The following is a 12814-nucleotide window of genomic DNA, read 5'->3' as shown; positions in this document are numbered from 1 at the left end:
ATCAGTATGTAACCCTCTGAGACTGGCTTTCTTTCACCCAGCATAATGCCCTTAGATCCATTCAAGTTGTAGGTAAAGAGTGTGTGCCTTTCTCTTGCTGCATAGAATTCCATGGTATGGATGTACCACAATTTTGTTATCCATTCTCTCCTTGAGGGACATCTGGCTGGTTTCCTGGTTTAAGGTATTCGAAATAAAACTGCTATGAGTATTGATATATGGCCTTTTGCGTGAGCATAAGTTTTCATTTCTCCTGTGTAAACACCCAGGGGTGGGACCGTATGGCAAATGTACGTTTAACTCTATAAGGAACTGTCAAACTCTTTTCCAGAGCAGCTGCACCATTTATGTTCCCACCAGCAGCACATAAGCAGTCCAGTCCCATATGCTGGCAAGCAAATCCTTGCCAGCATATGGGAACATCAGTATTTGTCATTTTAGCCATTCTGATAGATGTGTATGGGATTCCTTTTGCTGATCCAGTCAAGATGGCAGTCAAGTGGGGGAGGCCTTCAGAGCTTAGGTGGGTGGCTTCAGATATCTCTCACTGTTCCAGCTATCCTAATGCTTATCTATACAGCAGTTTGAGCTGTCTGGCATTTCAATGATGGAAAACAGGGCTCTTCATACTGGGTGAGTCTTTAGATTTGACAAGTTGCTCCTGACTACATTAGTGGGACATCACCAACTGGGGATGCTGGGCTTCTCTGAGGCAGTACATCTTGGCCCAACAGGCAGACTTGATACTAGTGGCACTCTCCCAAGGTAATATGAAAGCCATGATATGACGGCCATGGAGCAGAGACAAAATTTGCCTGGGTCAGGGTTGTCCAGCAACTTTGGCCAGAGACTGTGTGAATGCTTTTTATTCTGAAAGTTAGCTACTTATTAACAAAGTGTGCAGGGAATGGACATGGAGTCAGCATAGACAGGGAAAAGTGGGATTACCAGTGGCGCCTTGTCAGATCACAGGCTCCACTGAACACTTTCTGCTCTTGGGCTTCCTACCCTGTTTATCATCTACGATTCACCAGCAGCAATGTGGACACCTTGTTTGGATGTCACAGAACTCCAGCGTGTACTCCTGGGGGTTAGATCTGGATGCATTGCTTTCACCACCACATGGACCTTCTTGGCCTACCAGGTCTTGTCAGTAATTAGAACTCTATCTAAGTATTGCAAGGTGCCTACCAATCCCAAGTTGTAAAGGATGCCAGGGAGATGGGCTTTGCATAGAGCCAACATCATAGCGATGGCCTGAACTGCCTCAGGCATGTCTGGAAAGTCACTCTCCATCTCCTGTGCCCCTGATTGAAGGGAGGTTGTGGACCTTCCCAGAATCCATACTCATCATGTCCCTGGATCTATGAGTTTGAACCAGAAGGCCAAGAATCAGGAGAGCAGTGATCCTACATGGGAACAAGCAAGAGATAATGAAGACTGCACAGAGGCAGTGAAGCTTAGTGATTATAGGCAAATTCCCTGGTGCTAAGCATATATAATGGGTGCAGCAGAGGTACACCTTTGGGTTCTGGCTCTTGTGCTTCACCTGGTGCAGTCACAAGAGAAAGATGTGGGCTTCGGCATGGAGGAACCTAAGTGGTCATTTATAGAACCTGAAATGAACAAGAACTAGGGACCATCAGGATCAGGAGCTGAGCAGTACGTGAGGGCTGAACTTGAAAGCAGATGATATAAGGGAGGCCCTCTAGAAGTTGGGGTGCTAGAATGAGGAAGGGCAGCCATATGCCATCAGGTGGCCAACAGGTATAGTCTGATGGGCTTGAATAGAGTTATGCCAACAAAATGGCTGGTCACACTTCCTCTTAAAAGGTAGTAAAAAAAATTTTTTTTTAAATTTTTATTTATTTATGATAGTCACAGAGAGAGAGAGAGAGGCAGAGACACAGGCAGAGGGAGAAGCAGGCTCCATGCACCGGGAGCCCGATGTGGGATTCGATCCCGGGTCTCCAGGATCGCGCCCTGGGCCAAAGGCAGGTGCTAAACCGCTGCGCCACCCAGGGTCCCCCCCCCCAAAAAAAATTAAATTTGGTTGTTGTTTGTTTACTATGTTCTCTGTTATAACACAATGCTCCCAATTTCCCAATTTTAGAGGCCTCTTCTCTGATCCACTGCCCCTTCTTTGGCCAGGTGCGCCTATTTCCCTGCTGTCGGAAGGCAGTCTGGTGGACAGCACCTCTCAGATTTAAAGAGGCAGGTGCAGCTGGGGCAGGTACCTCCCCAGACTATGAAGTTATGCAATGGGACTCCATCTTTGAGGGTGAATCATACAGGTTCCCTCTAGTTCTGGCTTTGTCTTTTTTTCAGCTAATGCCTACTCTCCCCTAATTCTGATCCCAATATGAGTCTTTGCTCTCTTGCCTTCTGACTCTGGACCCTCTCTCCTACTCTGCTCTTGTTCATGGATCTGCATGACTGCCCCATGTCCTCCTTGGTCCTGCTTCAGTGGTACCACCTCAGGGCTTAGGGCACATGGTGATCTGGGTTCATTAGGTGACCAAAATGGGCATGTGGGCCCCTCATGGGGTCTGGGCTGCCCACACACATCCTGAGATATAGCCCTGCCCATCAGAAGGCAGACAGAAGTTTCCTGGCTGAGGCAGAGTCTCACCTGAGGGGTCTGTCTTCCCATTGGTGCCTTGTCTCTGCTACCTCAAGGTTGGGTGGGTCTGAGCCCTTTGTCTACTCGAGTTGTAGTTTTACCTCTGCCACTAAATCTCTCTGGATAACCACCTGGAAATAAATGAATCATTCTCGGTCTCTGTTATCTCATATTTACAGTTAAGGTTTCCTGATTCCCATTTGACAATCTTTCAACTATCTCATACCACGATTAAGGAAAAATCTAAAATTCAGAGGCCAAAAAAGAGCTTTTACATTAAATTCTGGTTTAGATATACTATCTCAGGGTTCCCTGTTTTCTGCCTAATAAGTGTTTGCTGAAATGAATGTTTATTGCATTGAATGCAGCATATCGACAGTTCTCAGGTTTTAATGTGCATAAGGAATAGGAAGGTGTATATATTTTTTAATATTTTATTTATTTATTAATGAAAGACACACACACACACACACACACAGAGAGAGAGAGGCAGAGACACAGGCAGAGGGAGAAGCAGGCTCCACGCAGGGAGCCCAATGTGGGACTTGATTCCAGGACCCCAGGATCACTCCCTACGCTGAAGGCAGGCGCTCAACTGCTGAGCCACCCAGGTATCCTTAGGAAGGTATATTAAAAAGCATATTCTTAGGCCCCCTGATCAGCACTTCTGATGCCACTGGAGCCTAGGAGCATGTGTTTAAACATAAGAAACTGAAGGGAATTTAGGTTTTTAAATAGACAGTGGTGCCTTTCTGGAGGCTAATTTACCATTGTGCATTAGAAACTTTAAAAACAGGTCATTTGACCTACTAATTCAATTCTAGGAATTTTTCCTAAGATGTCCACAAAGATTTATCAACAAGAATGTTGACAGATTGGTAACAGCAGAGCACTACAGGCAATCAAAATGCCCATAAAAAAAAAAAAAAAGAATGGATAAATTAAGACATATAAGTGCAATGGAAATACAGCCGTTAAAAATCAAATTTTCATAGGCCATTTAGTGACTTGGAAAAATGTTGACAACATAATGTTAAGTGGGGTGAGAAAAAGCATATAAAATTATTACAAGTAATTTGTGTGTGTGTGTGTGTATATACATATATATATATGAAAAATTGGAAAGAAATGCGTCAAAATGTCAATACAGAATTGTTGTTTAGTTGTTGGATTATTGGAGACTGTTGTTTTCTCCTTGATACTTTTCTGTATTCTCTAGATTTTGTATAGTAGCTAGTTATGACCCTTTATATTTAAAAACAATGATAGAAATATTTTAAAAGACACACAAAGGAATTTGCCTCATGTAGAGTGAAAACAGAGGGCAGAGAGGTCTCTTAGGAGTCCAGGCCAGTTGTGGCCCGGCTGCTGTAGTATGATTCAGACTCACTCTGGTGCCCAGGGTGAATTTCAAGCTACATTCTCTTTTGTGAAGTACCTTGGTGTAGAGTTGACGCCAAGGAATTTGGGTCAGTGAGAAAGTCCTTTCACTAGATACTACTTTCCTGCTATATTCAAAGATAACAGACTATAGGATCTGGTACATGGAGGAGAGCTCATAGTTTAAATGACACCTTCTTTACTACTGTTGGGCTGAACTCATGCTTGTTGACTCTGTATAATCCCCTACCCCATAACACCAAGTAGATTGACTGCACTCAGGATTAGGGGCTTTTGGACAGGTGATGGGACTCCATTCTCATTTGGGAGACACTACCCGAGGTCAGTGCTTCTGTGACGTGGTTTCAAAGCCTCCATTACCCAATGCACTGGAAGCCCCCTAGAATGCCAGGAAATAGCATTTTTTTGGTGGTTTTTTTTTGGCAGAGAGATGGCTCAAATCCATCCTCTCTCACATATTTCAGTGACCCCCCAGAATATTAGAATATCAAACCTCTCAGAATATTAGAAGACCCTCGGTTAGGCCTATGGCCTACAGTCAAACCTTTCCAAATTACCTTGGAAATTTTACAAGACATGTTGTGTCTAGTTAAGGAGCAGTACTAAGGAACTCAGATGAAAGTCAATTTAGAAAGACAAAAAAATTGGGGTGCCTGGGTGGCTCAGTTAGTTAAGCAGCTGCCTTCAGCTCGGATCATGATCCCCAGTGGGGGTTGAGCCCCGCTTCCGGCTCTCTGCTCAGCAGGGAGCTTGTGCTCTCTCTCTCAAATAAATAAATAAAATCCTTTTAAAAAAAGACAAAAAAATTTTAAATGATGATACTTACAATAGCAATACCACTACCAAAAGCTAAAACACCAATACTGATCATAATTATAATTCTTTTCATCAGTACCTTAACTTGCCATACATTGTTCTAAGTGGCCCAAACCATTTCACATATATTACTTTATTTATCCTGATAGAACCTCAGTTTTACATCCTTTAAAAATACCATTTTGGAGGAGGGAGGAAGCTTTCAAGTTCTGATGAAAAGCAGAGGCTTCTTGAGTTAAAAACAAAACCGTGAAGTCTTCAAGTATGGTGTTTTCCAACTTTGTTCTTGACAAGAAATCGGGGGATTTCAGCATGAGAAATTACAAAGCCCTATTACCGTGAATTCTTAGCTTTGGTGAATATGACGTGGCCTTATTGCAAAATCCTCTAAAGGGAGTAAAAGAACATTCATAAATGCTGACCCAGAGTAAGAAGGGGGCTTGCACTTCCGTGCTATGAAAACAATAAAACCCCTGGGATTAAAAATAACCAACTGGTCTAGGCACTGCCTATGTCAGCCTGCTGTGCTCAGTTCATGTCTGCACATCACAGATCAATAGGTCCAGGCAAGCTCTTTAGGTGACCTAAGCTTCGAAAAGACTGTGGTGCCCCCAATGTTAACTATACCCCACACAAGGAATTAAAATGTTTTTAAATAATAAAAGATTAAAGTTAAGGAAGCTCAAGAAAGGTCAAATTTTTCCCATGATGTCTACTTTGACACTTTTTTGATAATGTTGAAGATCAAAATATTTACAAAGTGTATACTTGGTGCATCTGTGATGTCACCCAGCATGCTGTACCGCTGTACCAACGTGTGGAGGAATCGTGCTGACAGTATCGAAATTCTGATTTGGTGATTCCACACCCCTCCTTGCCACGCTATCAACATAGCCAGACATTGGAAATCAGGAGGTTCACCCTAGCCTACTGCTCCACACACATCCTCATACATCAGTTCCTAAATACTTAGTGCCTTGAGGAGTCGTTATCACATGGAATTGAAATTAACAAACTATGTCTACCAAGTCTCCCAAGTGAATGGACCCTGACGCCTTTCCTCCTCGACAGTGGGCTTTAGCCTTGCCCATCCTCGCAGACTCCATTAGACTGGGAATTCTGGCAACATATCATCCCTGCTTGGCTCTAGCCTTTGAAAACTAGCACTTGTTGTCAACTCACTCCTTTGGGTGCACTCTGCTAAGCAGACTCTGTATTCCTCCATTCAGTTTGGTCCTGTCTTTAGCTTCCTCTTACAAGCTCTCAGTTCTGGAGACGCTTCCAGGACCAACCAAGGCACAGCAAATGAACTTTTAGAGGTTAAAGCATTTTTGCAACCAATCAACTTCTTCTAGTCCACGCCAATTCCTGAGGGAGGTAGGCAGAGGCAAGGCAGCAGTAATAGGAGGCTAGGCCAGGCACCAGGCTCCGTAAGGGCCCAAGAGGCTGTGTCAAATTGGCCGTAGCTGGCCTTGCCACACAATGGACAATGTGTGTTCTTCAGGATGTGGGTGGGGGTGCCATAAATGTCAAGTCCAGGGGTAAAATTCAATCAGAAACCAGAGCGTCTAGCCAGATATCGACAACAAAACTAGAGAACTAGCTTGGGCAAAGACTGTAGCCCATTTTTAGCATATGTGCTACTGAAGCAAGCGCATGTGGTCCATTTTTTTATTGGAGGTCCATTTTTTTAAAATTATGATGCCTTAGGGGCATCATAATGCACCCACCATATGGTTTCTGATATTTACCAGCAGGGGAATTCTGCACTAAGACCAACAATGGTGAAAAGGCTACATAAAATATAAAAGTAGTTCAGAGTTCTCCAAACAGGGGTTACGGCCTTACCACTCATTATTTCAGCACATGTTTTGAAACTTTTCCTGAAAAGAAAAGGCTAGAACTATGTATCAAATCCTTAGGGTTGCACTAATCTCTCCAGCTGAGCCTTTTTAATCTACTTTTAAATGTTTCTCTAATAACTTGGTTTGAAGATGTTATTTTAGGGATTCTACTCCCACCCCCTGCCCCAAAAACACACAATATTAAAAATGTGACAAGATCTGGAGTAGATCAGACAGGGTAGCTTCTCAAAGCTTCCAGCAGCAGACAGAACCATGAGCTAAAGAAACCACGAGCTTTCCAAGAGACTACTGGGGCTCAGAGTTGGGGGAAGAGAATTCTACTGGACAATTCCAACTAGCATGACTAGACTCAAAACCAGGAAACATGGATCCCTGGGTGGCTCAACGGTTTAGCGCCTCCTTCAGCCCAGGGTGTGATCCTGGAGCCCCGGGATCTGTACCACGTCAGGCTCCCTGCATGGAGCCTGCTTCTCCCTCTGCTTCTCCCTCTGCCTGTGTCTCTGCTCCCGCTCCTCTCTGTGTGTCTCTCATGAATAAAAACAAAAACAAAAACAAAAAACCAGGAAACAAAGTCAAAATGGTCCTAGACCAAAAGACCCTGGAGAGGAAAATAAGGGGAAGAATACCCTTCCCTCTGTACTGGCCGTTGGCTGCATGGTAGTGTTCACACAAAAGCTCAAGTTTTCAGGGCACCTGGGTGGCTCAGTGGTTGAGCCTTTGGCTTGGGTCATGATCCCGGGGTCCCAAGATCGAGTCCCCAATCAGGCTCCCTGGACGGAGCCTGCATCTCCCTATGCGTATGTCTCTGCCTCTCTCTGTGCGTGTCTCATGAATAAATAAACGAAATCTTAAAAAAAAAAGAAAAAAGAAAAAAAAAAGCTCAAGGTTGGAAAGAACAGAGGCATCTTGAAAGAATCTCACCCACTGTTCATTGCCCATCTGGCTAGATGTTACCTAAGACAGTTGGTCAGAGAATACTAAATATCTGGTAAGTTTTTGCTTCTCCCACCGATTCATTCTGCTCTCTTATCCTTAAGCAACTCTAAGTGCTTTATTATGCTGTGCCAGAAAGGACTACCTCATACCCAGCAACTCTCCAGAGCCATCGCTGGAGAAGTGGCTGCCTCCCCAGGGACTACATTTCCCAGACCCCTTTGCAGTTAGATGTGATCATGTGACTGAGTTTTAGTCAACAGAATGTGAATAGAAGTGTTGTACATCCCTTCTAGGGATGGCCTGTGAAAACATCCCATGTGTACTTTTTCACACTCTTTTTCTCTTCCAGTGGGGAGTGGAGACAGTCCAGGTGACCTTGAAAACCACATGCTGTAGAAGGTGGCGATTCTTTCAATCTATAGCTCTGAATGAATGTTGAAAGAGAGTTTTGCCCCACTACACTCTGTTACATGAGCAAGAAATAAATTTCTGTTGTGTTTGAGCCATTATGCATTTTTCAGTCCATTACAGCCATTAGCTTATCCTAACTCTTACATGTTCTTTTGGAGATAGCTGGGATTTTTTTGTGTGTGGAAGTTCCATGCCTTCTCCCCTTTCCTTAAATTTTACGATAAACCAAGAGAGTAGAATTAGCAAATTTAAATTTAAGCAGCCATCAGGGGCAAATGACACTCACCAGATTAGTGGTCACAGCATTCAGATCTTACAGCTAGAAGAGTAGTTTAGCAGTGTCTCACTTCAAGACAACCTGATAGGTTAAAATAGAACAAAAAGTAAATGTGAGATGTACAAAACAAATACATTAGAACTACAAAACAAATCTATAGTTACTTTCTAAAGGGTATTGTCAGATTATGAAGGAATTTGCCAATGTTTTCCAGTATATGACAAACTTCCCTATTGCCTTGAAAAAAAAAAGATTTATTTTTTTAATACATTCCCCCTCCAAATATTATAAAATATAATGAACAATTCTACTCTGCTAAGTGAGCTACAGAAAGACTCGGTGCCGACTCAGGGGATGACACTGGAGGCTAGGAACACTGGGTATGATTTCTATTCTATGTACTCTGCCGTTGTTATTATGTATTATGTATTAAACTTTTCTCTCGGGAACTTAGCTTTCTTGGTCAGGAACCTTCAGAGCTTGTAAAATTATAGGCTATGCAAAGACTTAACTTTTTTAGGTGGTGTTAAAACAGACATCAGAGATACGTTATATCAGTCTTTGTGTTTAATATCATTCCAGATGCAATGGCCCAAGTAGGAATTAAAGTAAGCTCTCTATAAACACAGTGATGAAACAATGGAGGTGCGCGCACCAGAACAATCAGAGGCAACCAGAAACATGCTCTGTAAAGGTGGCAGGTTGTGGATGTTTTCTTACCAGAGCTGCCATCTTTTACCAGTTAAGTGCAAAAATACTATTTGACGGCATAGGGAACATGTTTGCCTAGAACAGCGTTTTTTTGTGTGTCTGATTACTCGATTTAAGATCCAGGAAGCAAACAGTTCAGAACTCTGAACAAACATTCTGGCAGTCCAAAACAGAGCACTAGGGCGGGAGGAGGAAGAGGAGACAAAACAAGAGGGTTGACGGGGAAGGCAGGACTTGCGCCATCTTCCATAGAGTTTCAGCCTATATATGTGTGTACATATATGCATACACACACACACACACATATATATATATATTTTTTTTTTTTTTTGAGAGGAAATGCACTCTTGTCTGGTCCCGCGAGAAGAGAGAGATCAGATAAAATCCCTTTGGTACTAAATTTGAAAGGTCTCCCAAATGCATCCCCACTCCCTCCCTCTGGGCTGGGGCCTGCCAAGCCGCAGGTGTCAGGAAACAAGATGGCGCCCCACAGTGTAGGGCGCTGAGTGAGGGGGGCCAGGGGTGGGCCTTCACTTACTCGGAGATGCTGGCTCCTCTGAAACCCAGACGCTGCCAACTCCCTGGGCTCAAGAGTTATAACCGCTTTCTTGCTCTGGGTTCTTCACTTCTTGTTGAGATCAGCTCCAAATATTTTTCTGATGATGTCACTCATTCTGACTTCCTACATTTTGAAAGTTGATCTACAAGCGAAACCTTCCATGAGGCTAAAAAAAAAAAAAAAAGAAGAAGAAAAGAAAGGTGTGCGGTGAGGAGATGGAGAGGAGGAGGAGGAGAGGCAGTTGCCTCCCTATTTTGAGATTTGCTGCAGCTGCGAGTGCCACTCCCCAGCCAGTTTCCTGGCTGCAGAGGGAGGCCAGTGGCCCGGCGTGGGTGACGTCAGGGCCAGGCCTGAGTCATCGCCAGCGGCCTGGCTGCCCTGCCACTCGGAAGGGGACAAAAGGAACCTTTGATGTCCAGAGGCCCTCCTCTCAGCACACTCGCCTGTACTGAACAGCAAGCCAGGAGAACATTCCTGCTGTCTCCCCACCCCCAGCCGCCCTTCCTACTTCCGGAACAGTCCCAGGCAGATTCAGCAAGGCCTCCCCCAGGGACGTCACCCTCCTGCATGGCAGAGGCCTGGTCACTCTCTGTCAAAGAGAGAAGCAGAAGAGGGTGTTTCTCTGGGGATTTCTCACCTCTCCCTCTGGCATCCCCCTATCTCCTTGTGGTGCTGCCTTACCCAGGGAGTCAAGTGGTACTAAAAGTTGTGTGCAAAGATGGAAGTGTTCTCATCACATCCTGGGGGCAGTACTCAGTGGGCAGTGCCTTTCTGCAATGGCCCTGGGCCTCAGCTCCTTGCTCCATGAGTCCCAGTGTGTGACCTTGCACCTCCTAGATTTAAGAGGGCACTGTTCTTTAAGAGCGGTATTTATATCCCAGTGCCGGTATGGGACTCAGTAAATACATGATGAATGTATTTTGATATATTTAGATGATCGTTTTAAAATAAAATAATAAAAAAAATATGCTAAATACTTGCAGTGTATGGTTGAGCCTCTGTGCTACGTGCTTTAAAATGATTATTTCATTTATTACTATTGTGACAAAGCTATGAGGTGAGGTACTGTTATTATTCCCAAATCTATAGATGAGAAAATGGATGCTCAGGGATTAGAACTCTAAAGTCTCACAGCTAGTTCATGGCAGAAATTGGATCATTTGATCTCAAATCCTGTGTTCTGAACCACCATGGTGAGTGGCTGAGGTGAACGTGTGAATAATGACCAAGGGCAGCCTATTCAAGTGAGCAAAGATAAGGGTAATCATGGGGCCTGAAACCAATTGGACAAGGAAGTAATGGAGCAATTAGGGATGATCTGTCTAGAGTAGTGGGCCTCATGTCCTTTTGATGGGTCAACACAAAGTCTAAGTCTTGATGGAACACCCAGAGTGGTCAGGAGGGCATGTTCGTTGTCAGGTCCAAGTGGGGGTGAGAAGCTGGGATGGGAAGACAAAACCAGGGAGGTCTGGTGGTGTGTGGTGGATGCAGGATGTGAGAGAACACTGGACTGAGTACCTCAGAGAGACTATTGCTCCCTGGACATGGGTGAACATGTGGGGTCAGTGCAGCTAATGGCCCAAGTCTGGGACAGGCAAGAAGACCAAAGGGAAGAAAGATAAGATAGCTCTCAGAGACTCTAAAAGCTAGAGTAGGAGTTAGAACAATGGTGTGTTTCAAGTATGAGGAGGGACTGGAGGTGACAGGAACAGAGCTGGACCTAACAGTGGCGGTCACTGCCCTCAGCACTGCCTTATCAGGCAGCAGCTGCCTTTCTGAGACAGAGGAGAGTCTTGTCAGTGGCTGTGTTTGAGCCAAGATGAGGAGGGCTGGCAAGAAGAAGAATATCTGCTTATGGGGGTATCTGGGCCCAGGATAAAGATGATCTCGGGGGTACCTCCTCCTCCTAGGGTTTATGATCCGTGGCTTGTACTTTTCCATGATTCTCCTAGAGTCAATATCTCATTCCAAGAAGGAGACAAATGCCAGGAATTTCCAGCCCCTTGCGGGACGGAAGAGGGAGTCATCACTGGCCTCCGCAATCATGCCACTCCACAGTTTGCTTTCCCACCTGGTCATGAGACCCCTCTCCTGGGCTCAGGAGATCAATGCCTCTGATAGCTGGGGACATTGTGTCGTTGCCTTGTTCTTGGGAGCTCTGCCAGTTGCCACTCTGAGGAATGACATTTGTGTTCTAAGGTCTGACTCCCCAGGAAGGCGGAATTAGTGAGGGTGAATTTCAGGAGAGAGAAAGCCACATGCTTTTCATTGCAGAAACAACTGATCAGGGTCACTGTCAATGTCCACACAGAGCCTGACCTTGAGCTGAGTAAAGCGCTTTAAGTTCCAGGCATTTTTGGCAGAAGGCTTGTTTATTCTTTCCTTGTCTCTCTGCAGAAAATGCCTCTGGGCACCTCCCTATTCTGCTTCCCCAAAGGCCTGGTGGCCTTGCTTGCTTCACGCACACAGGTAGTTATGTCTCTAATAAGACAAAGAGAGGCTGATTATTTTTGCATCCACCTTGTGGGACCAAGATAACATGAAGAGAAAAGGAAAGGAAAGAAGGCGAAATGTTGAGTAAGCTTGCGTGGGATGAAGAGCCTTGTACTATGTGTTCTCAGGTTGCTTCTAAGGGTGAGGATCAAATCAGAATTGGACAAAACATCTACTGGGGACACAGAGAAGTAAGTACAGTGACACCCTCTAAACTCTACCCCACCTGGAGAACCCTTTGTTACAACAAATGTGGTTATACGTTGGTAATTAAAAAATAAATAATAAAAAATAAATTAATTAAACCTTTGTGGGTTCAAGGAATTCCTTGGAAGACTGGTCTATACTTGCTGCCTCCAATTTCTCTCCTCTCATTCACTTTTTAGAAACACAATTTATTAAGATACCATTTACATACCATAAGGTTAACTCACTTAAAGTGTACATGTCAATGGATTTTAGTATATTTACAGAATTGTGGGACCTGTAATCTCATTTTAGAAGCTTTTTATCACCCCCAAAAGAAACTATGTGCCTATTAGTAGTCACTCCTCACTTGTGCACCACCCCTCCCTCCCGTCCTAGGCAAACATTAATCTTCTGTATCTCTAGATTGGCATCTTCTGGACATTCTCTCTGTCTCTTTAGATTTGCATCTGCTGGCCATTTCATATAAATTGATCACATATTATGTGGCCTTTGTGTCTGGCTTCTTTCACATA

The 12814-nt window shown here is 44.3% G+C and overlaps 1 protein-coding gene across 14 annotated transcripts in view; it reads right to left on the bottom strand.

Moving 5' to 3' along the window:
* ZBTB38 (zinc finger and BTB domain containing 38) overlaps positions 1-12814 on the bottom strand; it is a 147239-nt gene that overhangs the window by 95465 nt on the left and 38960 nt on the right. For 7 of the 14 annotated variants that reach the window (XR_011995287.1, XR_003238088.2, XM_072727001.1 and 4 more), the window contains exons 1-2: positions 9579-10105; positions 8339-8410 (exon numbers count right to left, since the gene is read on the bottom strand). The gene's annotated coding sequence lies outside the window, so the exon portion shown is untranslated. Of the gene's footprint in view, positions 1-8338; positions 8411-9578; positions 10106-10236; positions 10314-12814 lie in introns of those variants that run through there. The other 7 variants (XR_011995289.1, XR_011995288.1, XM_072727009.1 and 4 more) reach the window with 4 other exon arrangements.

The sequence above is a fragment of the Vulpes vulpes genome, chromosome 11 (assembly GCF_048418805.1).
Source record: "Vulpes vulpes isolate BD-2025 chromosome 11, VulVul3, whole genome shotgun sequence".
Lineage (NCBI taxonomy): Eukaryota > Metazoa > Chordata > Mammalia > Carnivora > Canidae > Vulpes > Vulpes vulpes.
This window is presented reverse-complemented; position numbering and strand designations above follow the sequence as displayed.